At 41.5% G+C, this 13,152-nt stretch overlaps 1 long non-coding RNA gene across 1 annotated transcript in view; it reads left to right on the forward strand.

Moving 5' to 3' along the window:
• The first annotated feature begins 775 nt into the window (after window positions 1-775).
• LOC113915346 overlaps window positions 776-13,152 on the forward strand; it is a 28,418-nt gene continuing 16,041 nt past the window's right edge. Inside the window, exon 1 of the long non-coding RNA XR_003517626.2 lies at window positions 776-992. This is a non-coding gene — a long non-coding RNA (uncharacterized LOC113915346). The remainder of the gene's footprint in view (window positions 993-13,152) is intronic.

Raw genomic sequence — 13,152 nt, forward strand, 5'->3', positions numbered from 1 at the left:
CACAGTATCAAGCCTGTTCCTGCGGGAGCTGCCCTTCTTCCTGCGCCTGGCCAAGCCTCGCGTCCTGCTCTGAGCCCTGCTGGGCCCTGTCCTCTGACCATGACCCTCTGACCGTGACCCTTGGGCTTGCCTGTGGGGTTTTGACGACCTCTGCTGCTCACGTCACCCGACTCTGTTGCCACACTCGGTGCCGCCTCACTACCCTCCGTCCTCGCTGGCTTCCTGTAGGGGCTCACTCTTTTGTTTTGGTCTCACTGTGTGTGTCTCCCGCTGTGAGTTCCTTAAAAAAATTAATTGATATTAAAAAATTAAAACCTGGGGAGGAGGGTGGAGATGGATAATTTACCTAGGGCTGCATATTCAAAAATGAGCACATAATTACTGTTTTTAAGTAAGGTGTCAGGAAGCAAGATTGATTTAAACCTGACATCTGTTTACACACAGTGAGCTGTCATTAGATGCATATGTTGGGTCAGAAGAGTGTCGCCATGACAGCTTCCTTTGGTTATGGAAATTTGACTCCATGTGTTTCTGCGAGGGGGCAGCAAGATGCCTTCCCAGTGGCTGCTCTCTCCCCCTCCCCCCTCTCAAACCAACGCCATTTCCCACACACCTACGACGTGTTTGATACTATCCTAAGCACAGGCAATGACACGGGCAGTTTGAGGGATTGGGAAAGAATGTAGCAGAGAGGTTTAAAGAATGGGCTGTGAAGTCTGCAAGATCTGATTCTGAATTCCATCTCTGCCACGTCCTGGCCAGCAAGTCCCGTTAACTCTGTAAACCTCAATTTCCTTTCGCCACAAAGCAGGGATAATGACAGCACTCCCCTCACTGGTCAGCTATCAGATGGGAGTGATACGGAAGTGAGGGCACTTAGCTGGGAGCAGCCTGGAGTAGATGCTCGTAAATGGTAACCAAGGATATTAGTAACATCAGACGGGCTCTAGTCAAGGGAAGATCAACTTACTAAACAATCCAGTGGGTGTCAGGTGAGATGCACTTTATTCGCTGTAGGAATTGGGGGGACAGAGGCATCAGCTTTCCAAGAGGCCACAGAAAGTTGTTACGGGTGAGGGGACACTTGAGCCTAGCCCCTCAGTAAGTTTCTGCGTAGGAGCAAAATGGAACTGATGGGAAGCGGGGCCCTACGTGTAGGAGACTGCCTGGGATGTCTTTCCCAAGTGTGCTCTCCATGCAAACTCTGACGCGGCATAAGTGAACCACTCTCGAAGGAAACTTCCCTCTCAATCCATCCTCCATGGGCCGGTCCTTATTCTCATAACATAAGCCTCGCTCTCTGCCCGCACCTCATTGGTTTCTCCTGTTCTATAAATGACTTGTTAACAACTTTTCTCCCGTGGATGCCTTGTCTTCCTTTTCCTTTCTTAAAGCGTTTGCATTTTTTCAGTCAAAGTTATACATATACATACTTTGAAAAGCCAAATGTAAGTACATGTTGTGTTAGGTAACAGAGCATTTTCCCACCTCCTGCAATCCTCTTCTCCCTATTCAGAGGCAACCCTCTCACCCCCTGTAGCTAATCACCTTGGTGCCCACTTCCCTTTCTCTATAAAACATGTCTCTGTTGCCTCCTCTTCTTTCCCCTGCTTTGTCATTACTCCTTGACCACCCACTGTGCGGTGTGGAAGATGAGATTTAGCTTCCTTTTTCCTCCAGCCCACCCACTAGGCACCCTTGTTGTGCTCCCCATCCTTCCAATATACTTTGTTACAACTGGCGTTTAAATTATTATAACTGTGTGCGGTCGTGAATTGTGGCTAAGTTATGATACCCAGATATTTGGTCAAACACAGGTCTAAGTGTCACTGTGAAGGTATTTGTTAGGTGAGATTAACGTTTAAGTTACCAGACTTTGAGTAAAACAGATCATCCTCCATAATGTGGGTGGGGCTCCAGCCCGCAGGCCTGCTTTGATATTTTGGACCTGCCAAGCCCCACAATTGTGGGAGCCAATTCCTTAAAATCTCTCTCTCTCTTTCTCCCCCTTTGCCTCTCTTTCCCTCCCTCCAGTTCTATTTTTCTGGAGAACCCTGACTATGCAAACAGTATTCATGACTGAGCCATGAAAATAAACAAGGACTTTTTCTGCATAACTTCTTTTTCCCAAAAGGAAGAGTTGTCTTATCTTGTTGTAGGTGTTTGCTCAGTTTTCTGTTTGCTCATCACCAGCTCAGTCCCGATCTTGACCGTCTGCATCTCCTGAGACAGGCAGCTGCCTGCCGTGTCCTCTGGATCTCACCTTCCTGAGGTAGCCTCTACCAATGGGGCGACTTCATGGGCAACCTGCACAGTTGCATAGGAACCTGGGCTTGGTTTAATGCTTTGCTGTTGTCATCTTTAAATTCTCAATCATTTTTTAAAAGATTTTAATTATTTGAGAGAGAGAGAGAGCGAGTACGAGCCGGGGAAGGGACAGAGGGAGGAGCAGACTCCCCGCCGAGCAGGGAGCCCGATGCGGGGCTCGATCCCAGGACGCTGGGATCAGGACCTGAGCTGAAGGCAGACGCTTAACCGACTGAGCCACCCAGGCGCCCCTTAATAATTTTTTAATAAGGAGCCCCACACTTTCATTTTGCACTGTACCCTCCAAATTCTGTAGTTTGTCCTGGCGATCAGAGCTTTTCAATGAGCCCCAATCTAGACAGGTGCACAGCCGCCCTCCTGGTATTCCCCAGGTGTCTCCCTTCACCCATCATAGGGGTTACCTTTACCTCTGGTCTGTTCCCCTACCCAAATAAAAGTATCTTGAAAGTAGGTCTATATTTTACTCTTTTTTTTTTATCCCAAACACCTAGCAGAGTGCCTTAAGCATAGAGAAAATATGTAACAGGTAGAATATTTAAATGGATAGAAGAGTAGGAGGGAGGGAGGACAACTTTTGAGGAAGCAGAAATGGTATGAAGAGATCAGGAGGCAGGACTGTGTGGTCAGCAGATGGAGCAGCGTGAGGGCCTCAGAGAAGGGTGTGTTGGCACCGATGGGAAATGGTGTTAAAACCGTCATAGGAGCCACATTGTAGAGGGGCCCTAACACCAGACTAGGAATTTTCTGTAGACTTGTAGTCCCCCAAGGACTTATTTCTCCATCTAATGACACCTGATATGTGTAGTTAGAGAAACTCCAGCTGGGTAGAATTTCACGCTTTCCTTTTCTTGGCCCTGAAATAGGTAAATGGAGTAGAAGGGGTTGAGGGGAGACCTGACAGCTGACAAAAGGGAGCCCATAAGAGAGTGTTTCCTGTGAATTTTAAAACCCAGCCTAGTACAGAAGCAGGAGCAAAACCATTAGAACTCTGGAAGAGAGCCAGGGAGGTCTGGATAATGCTACAGCCAGACAGAACCACCCCACACCAGCAGCCCTGTTATCCCTACATTCACACGAATAAAGACCAGCAATCATTAGCACCTCATACGTGCCTCTGATCCTTGTGACAATCCAACACCAAGACAATTGGGCTTCCCCTCTGGAGGTTTTCACACTATGATGTCTGTTTCTGGTAAATAGGAAGATTCGTGGTCTAATGGGAGACCTCTTGCTGTTTGAACCCAGCCACAACTTGTGTGATACAGAATCCTTGAGCTTTCTCCAGAAATAAAGGTACATTGCAGAATCCCTGGCAATATTGTTCCAAGAAGCATATCAGCATTCTAAAAGAAAGACATTTACAAGGTTTTGAAAAGGACTTAACTGATACCTGACAAATAGATTTTCCATACCGAAAGGTATGTGGAAGTATGTTCGTTGCGGCACTCCTCATAATAGCCCAAATCTGATGCTAAGGTAAATGAGGTTGTTTTCTTATTTCTCTCTCCTCTAGTTCTTTTTTTAGTGTTTAGAAGTGAAACTAAGTTTTGTGTATTTATCTAGTATCCTGCAATTTTGCCGAATATTTATTACTTCTATCAGTTTTTTAGTGGCGTCTTTAGGGTTTTCTATCTATAATATCATGTTGCCTACAAACAGAGACAGTTTTGCTTCTTCCCTTCCAATTTGGGTGGCTTTTATTTGTTTTGGTTATTTGTTTGGTTCAGCCAGCTTGGGGAACAATTAGATATGGGGATGAAGGTGTTCGAACATGAAGTGTTTACTCAATTTCTTGGTGTTAACATATTAGGGCTTTTCCTAGAGGACAGCTTAGATGCTGTGTGCATTTGTAGGTAACGCTACAATTTCAGCTGAGCAGGTCTGAAGTCAGGTGGAATTGGAATAGATCACTGAACATACCTTAGCTTCCATTTTCTTACCTGAGAATGAAGTTAGTGTTGTCACCCATTTCACAGGGTCCTAATGAAGATTTAAACATATAACACACATCAGACACTTAATTCGGTGGGTAGCACATACTAAGTACTCAGCCAGTGCCACTGATCCGATTCCTGTAAGCTAGCTTTAGTTGTAACTTTAGCTTTGTTTTCGGAACGAACTTCAGGAGCTCAACTGCCTGCGTTCAAATTCTGGACTTGCTGTGTGACATTAGCCAAGTCACTTCATTTCTTTGTTACTCAGTTTCCTCATTTGCAAAATGGAGATAAAATAATGCCTAGCTTATGTGTTTTTCTTAAGGCTTACTATCTGAACTTTGAGAACAGCTCCTGGTATATTTAGCAATCCAATAAGAGTCAGAGATTATTTCTGTTGTTATTTTGCTGCTGGGGTTTTCCAGAGTCTGTCAGGTATGGCCTTAAAAGCAAAGAGTAGAATGACAGGGTGAAGCCGAGAGTTAATTACTGGGCTGTCCAGTGAGCACAAGTGTCGCCAGGGGAGGCCCAAACTGAAACAAAGTAGGAGCCGAGGATTTGGAACCAGAAAAGTAGGTGAGTTACCAGGACTCAAAGCTTGACCAGAGAACAGCAAGGGTCTGAGCTCCTGAGCGTACGGTTAGTGCATGTCTATGAATGTGTGTAGGAAACTCATTTGCTCTGCATCTGTAATAGGTCACACACCGTGGTATTCATGTTCCAACCATTGTCAGATTCAATCTCCCCAGTAACTCTGAAAGTTGTAATGAAGAAAACAAGCTTCAAAGAGGTAAAGTCAATCGCTTAGGTCAAGTGGTTGGTATGTGGGGGACTAAGACTGAGATCCAGACACAGCTCTTAAGCTGATAACTATACCTCCCGACCAGCCTGCCTCCCCGCAGTGCCAAGATCTGAGCATTATGGGTAGTATCCCTCCCTTATGAGGAGAGTTGCCAGATCTCATCTGGAGGTGTGGCAGCATGGGATATAGTTATGGCCACAAACATATAAATGGCTTGAACTCTTATGACAGGGTAAAGTATTTATTAGCAATTATTCACTGTGCTAGAGGGCATTCTAACCTGACTCCATGCCTCAGCTTTCCCCCTTCCCCAACACACACCTGTCCTACCCTAGGAATTCACTTCCGAGGTCTTGGTGTATTACTCGGTTTCCTTCATCTCTTGCAAGGTCTTCTTTCTCACCCTAACTCTCCTCTCTGTCAATCCCCATTTTCCTTCCATATAAATAACTATATCTGGAACCAGAGAAGCTGTGTGATTATTGCTAAAGTTGGTGGACAATGGGGAATTTCCTTCTTGGTAGACAGCTTCCATCTTAGATGGTGGTTTCCCGGGGTTTCACTGTGGTCTTTAATTGTATGCATGTTTATGGAAGAAGAGTAGGTAAAACAAAGAAACTTTGGGCTAGGCCCTTTGGTCTCGTTCTTTAGAAGACACTTGATTGGCCAAGAATTGAAAATCCTCTGGTCCCCAGTGTCCCAAGTGACAGTGACAGCCGCAGACCCGTCACTAAGTTGTCACAGAGTTTTTCATATGAAACCCCCATCATTATACCAGCTGATTCATTCTTATATTCATTCTAATTCTTTCCCTCCCTCTCTTCTCTGTCTCTTCTCTGTCTGGGGCTCAGTCAACTTCCAGAAAAAGCCACAGTGTGATTCATAAGCCTAAATCAATGTTAAGATTCACTGCACAGTGTAAAGTTGCCAATTTAGGTTTTCTAACAGAAAGAAGAGAAATTATTAAAGAATTATCCAGCTTTGTTGAGACCTGGGCGATTAGTTTCTTGAGTGTTGCAGAGCCACTAAAAGCATCCGCTGCTTATTTGCAGAATTAAAAAGCCTTGGCTATTATTTCTTGTTTAACAAACTTTGACCACACTCAGACTGGAGAGCTCCATACAAAAGATGTACAAGCCTGAAAAAAAATTAAAAAAAAAAAAAGCTGATTAAATTTTAACCAGCTGCTGGGCAGATAGTTTGCCTGAGGCACATTTGTCAGTTTCAAAGGGTCTTTTTATTAATTTTGCATTTTGTATTTTGTTAGTGGAAAGAGCTCCCTCTTTGGGGACTGCCAAAAGCTATAGGCTGCGAATCTTCAAGCAGCCCAAGGACGCTTCTGAGAATGCCAAGTAGATTTGGATTCCTGAGCATTCCCCATTACAGGAGCTTTATCGGTCCTAAAAATATATTAACTTTAGGGGTGAGCTATTTGAATTAACTTTATAGGATCCCTACTGGCTCTGCTTTGGTAAATGTAAATCCTGCTATTTGTATGTAAGACTATGTATGACCTTGCTGTGTGAACTTGAGCATTTGCTTGACCTCTGTGAGACTCAGGTTTCTGGTCTATAAAATAACAGGGTGAGGAGTTTATCCTCATTGACCCTGCCACTGTGGGTTAGCTAGTTGATGACTGGCTGGGGCGTTCTGATACAATAAAACTCTCACATATTTTTCTTTTTTGTTATCACTACATTATTATCAATAACTAGGATTTATTAACAATTTTGTATACCTGGTGTCACGCTGAGTACTTTACATACATTTTAATATTTATTTTTTCGGAGAAAACTTCTGAGACTGGCACCATCGTCATTCCCATGTCACCGATGAGGCAACCAAGTGTACCAGAGATTAAGAAATTCACCCGAAGTTAAACACTGTAGTCAGCAGGTGGCTGAGTCCGGATCTGGAAATAAGCCTGCTTCGTGCCAGGAGCCGTGCTATGAAACGGCCGGTTTCCTTGCTCTGGAAGTAAAGACCTGCTTCTGTTTCTGGGCTAGAGATGTGCCCAGACTTCATAAAAATATTTCCAAAATTCACACCCATTGGGGATTGGATGTAGTGAAAATATTTATGCCCAACTCAAAGCTGTCCTGAAAGATTCAGACAGGCCTCTTTCAGCTTCAGCAGCTCCAGGCTGGAGGGGCCGCCTGAAGCGGAGAGACAATTTGTGAAAAGGAGGCAGAACTCAGGGGTTAAATGGAAAATACAAACCTCTTCTGTGATGCTGGGAATTTCCTAAGTTCCACTCAGGCATCTTCAAACAGCATTAAATACAAAGTAAAAAAGTCTACCCTTAGGCTAGAATTTGTAGACAACTTACCTGCAGGAGAATATGGCTAAATTTCTGCCTGAAGACAAAGAATCAGGGCTTACATTTAAAAAGCAGAAGGAAAAAGCAATATATATATGTATATATACATACACACACACACATATATATATATATTCCTGAATGTATACTTCTTTTTTGTATTGCAGCTTTTTAAATATATTTTATACATAAATATATAGTTTCACCAGTGAGACTTTTTATGCCAAATCAATACCTGGCAGACTGACTTTTGCATTATTTAGTGTCCCTACCAACTGGGAGGGACAAGGTAGTATCAGCCTCAATGTGATCATATTTCCATGGTCTTTAAGTTCCTGCAGAGGATTCTTTTACTCCACTGCTGAAAGCAAATTCTCTGGGATATGTTGCCCTATGATGAATGTGGCTTTTCTACTTGCTGCTCATCTGGCTTGGGTTCTTCAATCATGATGACTTAACCTATTGATTAAAAAGGGGGGAAGCAAATTGCACAAAGCTCTTCCATGATACTTGGGGTGGAGGAGTGGGACACGTCCCAAAGGGGCTTGTTTCAATCATTTTGAACTCAACTCTTCTGACTTTCTGTAATCATACTTGGCCTGCTATTCAGTGTATCGTAGCTTAGCATGATGGAGTGTTTGCTTAGACTGGTCCAGGAACCCCTAAGAAATTCCACACCAGTGTTAGTCAATGAAATAAAGCATATGCTTTTCTAATAACATGCAAATGTTATTTTATTTGGTAAATGCTTATAGATGTTAAAAAAAAAAAAACTTAGAAAGTAAAGGAAACTTGGGGCACCTGGGTGGCTCAGTTGGTCAAGTGTCCAACTCTTGATTTCAGCTCAGGTCATGATCTTAGGATCATGAGATTGAGCCCTGCATCAGGCTCCACACTCGGCGTGCTTGTCAGTCTGCTCGTCCCCCTCCCTCTTCTCTTCCCCCTGCTCTCTCTCAAATAAATAAATAAATAAAATCTTAAAAAAGAAGTAAAGGAAATAAAATATACTGGACACACAGTTAAAGAAATGTAGGAATTTCAGGCTCAGGGAAACAACATAGTTTGCATAAGATTATACAGAATGTTAGGAGCAGAGTCAGGCTTAGGATCTGGTTTGTCATACTTGGCCCAGTTCTCTTTGCACAGCACATGCATTTTCCCAAAATTACAATCTTATGATGTCGTATGAGTCTGTTGCATTGGATTCATGTTAAGTTTAGAATTTCTGTATCTTCCTGGTGAATTGAACCTTTATCTTAAGTAGTGATCAATAATAACACTTCCATATCTATTCATGCTTCTAATGTATTTGTTATTTATTATTTATTATTTCAGTTTCTCTGGGCCAAGATCTAGGCTTGGCTTTGCTGGGTCCATGCTTCACAGTCTCTCAGGAGGCTGCTATCAAGGTGTCCTTCCAGGGTCTGCAGGCTCATCTGAAGGGGAAGGTCAGCTTGTCATTGTCTGCAGCATTCAGTGGATTCTTCACAGGAAGTTGGACCGAAGGTCTTGGTTACTCTTTGGTGGTTGGCCTAAGATTGCTCTCAGTTCCTTGGCCACATGGACCTCTCTAAGTGGAAGCTTGCTTCCTCAAGATGTTCGAGCTAGGGGAGCAATAGAGAGAGTCTACTGAGCAAGGCAAAGTTATCATCTTTTGTAACAGAGTCCTGGACATTGCCTCAACATATTTATTTTATTGGTTAGAAGCAAGTTACTCAAGCAGGGAGGATACAAGGTTGGGAGTACCAGGAGGTGGGGGCCATCTTCAAGGACGCTAACCATATCTAGTTTGTCTGATGTTAATACATCCACCCTTGCTTTCTTTTGGTTAAAATGCATTTGATATCTCTTTTTCTATTCTTTTACTTTAAGCTTTCCAGTTCTCATGTTTTAGGGATGTGTCTTGCAAAGAGCATATAACTAGGTTTTGCTTTGTTATCCAAACTGAAAATTGTTATCCTTAATTGATGAGTTTAATCTCTTTACGCTTCTTAATATATTTGGGCTTGTATTTACTATTTTATTGTTTTCTTTGACTTGTATTTCTGTATTTCATTTTTCTCCACTTTGCTTTATTTATTTTTTTGATTGAGGAATTTTTTAAAACTTTTTTTTTATTTGAGCGTAGTTGACACACAATGTTACATTAGTGTCAGGTGTAAAACATAGTGATTCAACATGATGCTGTGCTCACCACAAGTGCAGCCATCTGTCACGATACAACGTTATTACAATATCATTAACTATATTCTTTATTCTGTGCTATTTATTCTCGTAACTTGTTCATTCCATATCTGGAAGCCTGTATCTCCCACTGTCCTTCAATCATTCTGCCCATCCCCCCACCCCCCTCCCCTCTGGCAACCATCAAGTTTGTTTTCTGTATTTACAGGTTTGGCTCTGCCTTTTGTTTGTTTGCTTATTCATTTTTTTTTTTTTTTTTTTAGGTTCTACATATGAGTGAAACATATGGTATTTTTCTCTTTGAGCTGACTTATTTTTTAAAATTTTATTTTATTATGTTATGTTAGTCACCATACCTTACATCACTAGTTTTTCATGTAGTGTTCCATGATTCATCAGTTGTGTATAACACCCAGTGCTCCACGCAGTACATGCCCTCCTTAATACCCATCACCAGGCTAACCCATCCCCCACCCCCTCCCCTCTAGAACCCTCAGTTTGTCTCTCAGAGTCCATAGTCTCTCATGGTTCGTCTCCCCCTCCGATTCCCCCCCTTCATTTTTCCCTTCCTTCTCCTAATGTCCTCCATGCTGTTCTTTATGTTCCACAAATAAGTGAAACCATATGATAATTGACTTTCTCTGACTTATTTCACTTAGCATAATCTCCTCCAGTCCCATCCATGTTGATGCAAAAGTTGGGTATTCATCCTTTCTGATGGCTGATTTATTTTACTTAGCATAAATACCTTCTAGGCCCATCCATGTTGTCACAAATTGCAATATCACAATGGCCCATCCTTTTTTATGGCTGTGTAATATTACATCATATATTATTGTATACACCATATATTATATACACACCATATTATATATGCATACATATCACATCTTCTTTATCCATTCATAGATGATTGAGAAATTTTTTTGTTTTTCTGTTTTGATTTTTTCCTTCTAATAATATAGAAATTATAAATTCTTTTTTAAAAAATATTTTATTTATTTATTTGTCAGAAAGAAAGAGAGAGAGAGAGAGAGAGAGAGAGCAGGAGTGGAGGAGGGGCAGAGGGAGAGGCAGGCTCCCGCTGAGCAGGGAGCCCAATGCAGGACTCGATCCCGGGACCCCAGGATCATGACCCAAGCTGAAGGCAGATGCTTAACTGACTGAGCCACCTAGGTGTCCCAGAAATTATAACTTCTTTTCCTATTTTTGATGATTATCTGAGATATTTACCACTCACACACAGTGAAATCTAGAATTAATATCATAATTCTCTTTCTGAACAACATAAGAGCCCAATAACACTTAAGTTGAAACACTTTCCTACTTACATGGCATTATTATCAAATATTTTAGTTCTCCTTTTTATACAGAAACTAGATATTATTATTACTGTTACTATTTTAAACAGATTTACTTATATTAACCTAATGTTCAACATTTCTTTTCACACTGTATCTTCTTGCTTTTCAGAACAGCCTTCTGGGATAGTTTTCCTCTTTATTCTGAGATAGTTTTCCTTCTTTTTATTTAGGTTATATGAATATTTTTTAGAAATGTTTTTCTTTTTTTAAAGATTATAAAATCTTTATGCTTTAAAATAATTATTTATTCATGAGAGACAGAGAGGCAGAGGCAAAGGGAGAAGCAGGCTCCCTGTGGTGCAAGTAACTCGATGTGGGACTCGATCCCAGGATCCTGGGATCATGATCTGAGCTGAAGGCAGACACTTAACTGAGCCACCCAGGTGCCCTAGAAAAATTTTTAAGTGAATATTGTGATAAATTTTAATATAAAAACCTTTGTTTTATTTACATTTTCAAAAGAAAGTATTGCTACTTACACAAGCCTAAGTTTACAGTTATTTTGTTTTAGTTGGTAAGTGTGGTACTTCCTGCACGTGTGGATTCATTTCTTTCATTAATCATGCCTAACTCCCACCCAGGTTTAAGTTATTTATTTTCCCAAAATAAAATGAAATACTTCTTTTCCACCATTTTCTCTGTTCTTTCTTTCTAGGGCTCTGATTAAGCATGTTACAGCTTCCATTCTGTCCACTATCTCTTTTAACTTCCCATATTTTTAATTTTCTTGCTCTTTGTGCTGTACTCTGGGCAATTATTTCACCTATATCTTCACGAAGTTTCCATTAATTCTCACTTCACTAATTCTCTCTTCAGCTTTATCATATCTGCTGTTTATCATATCTAATGAGGTTTAAAAAATTGATTTTCAACAGTTATATTTTTCACTTCTGTTTTATAACTTTTCTATTCTGCCTGGCTATTTTATAATATTTAGTTGCTTGGGTTTTTTTTGTTTTGTTTTGTTTTTGTATTAAAAAATCTTTCAAATGTAGTTGTCATATATTTTATCTGATAACTATAATAGCTAAAGCTCTAGACTGACTTAGCCTAGGTTGTCCAGAAATCAGAAGTCATATGTGACTGTTTCTTAGGAGTACAGTCCTAGGGGGAGTGAATGAGGGCGAGGGGGAGTGGGGCAGGAAGGAGGAACAGCTTAAGTAAGGATGTGTTACTAGCAAGATGCCACTAATGGTAGCCAATTATTCTATAGGAGGAGCAGAGAACTTGCCTCAGGGCAATAGCCTCTCAGGAGGCCATATAAACTGTTTCTCAGGATTATCTATCCAGAAGGAGGTATGAGAAATAATTTGTCCATTGTCTCTTCTACCCATTGGTCAAAGTTTTGCCCAATGGGGCATTGATTTCGCCACATTTCTGGTTTCTCCATGTGTGGATACTGAGAAGGGTCTTTTACCTTTGCAGCCACAGGGGAACCGGCCGTGGGTCAGGAGGGGAGAAGCACACAGTACAGGCATGAGGTGGGACACTTTCAGGACGCACCTGCATGAGGTTGGTCAGGGCTCACACAGCTGGTCATGAGAGATGTGACAGGAGTGTAAGAGAGGCGAGGTCAAGTGCATCAGCATTGCCACATCAGAGAGTTCTGGTACAGGGTTAAAATCTGGCATGTGCTGTTTCTGCTGATTCTTACTCATGATGGTTTGTTGCCTTGTATATGTGATGATCTCTTATTATGAGCTCTTAGTGGCTTGATTTTAAATTTTGGGAATGCTGTGTAACCTAAAGCTCCAGAAAAAAACCCAAAGAACAAAAAAACCATTTATTTGCTTCTTCCAGGAGCCTGAGGGTTGCTATCTACCTGGGACCTCTTTGAACTTCTTCCTAAATTTCCAGGTTAGCATGAGTGTCTAAAGGTAAATGTCTTCATCATTTAGCTGGCCCAAGGCATGCTGACCAGAATACAGTGCTAATATTGTCATTTACTTCAGAAACACCTTGCCTACTGTATTTGCTTACAGGTCACACTCATGTTTTTGATTGTTTTTTTTTTCCTTTTGAGGAGGAGGGTGGGTGCTTGGAGATTTCTTTTACTTTCTGAGAGCCCCGCAACGCACTCAAAAGTATTTTTTTATATAGCACATAGTTGGTGTGCGGTGGGAGAGCACTTCTGGGTATCTGACTGTCATACCCTTAGAAGCTATTTCTGTTCTTTTTCAAAACTGGAAAGGATGAGAATTATAGTGGCCAAAGAGGAAC

The sequence above is a fragment of the Zalophus californianus genome, chromosome 11 (genome assembly GCF_009762305.2).
Source record: "Zalophus californianus isolate mZalCal1 chromosome 11, mZalCal1.pri.v2, whole genome shotgun sequence".
Classification (NCBI taxonomy): Eukaryota; Metazoa; Chordata; class Mammalia; order Carnivora; family Otariidae; genus Zalophus; species Zalophus californianus.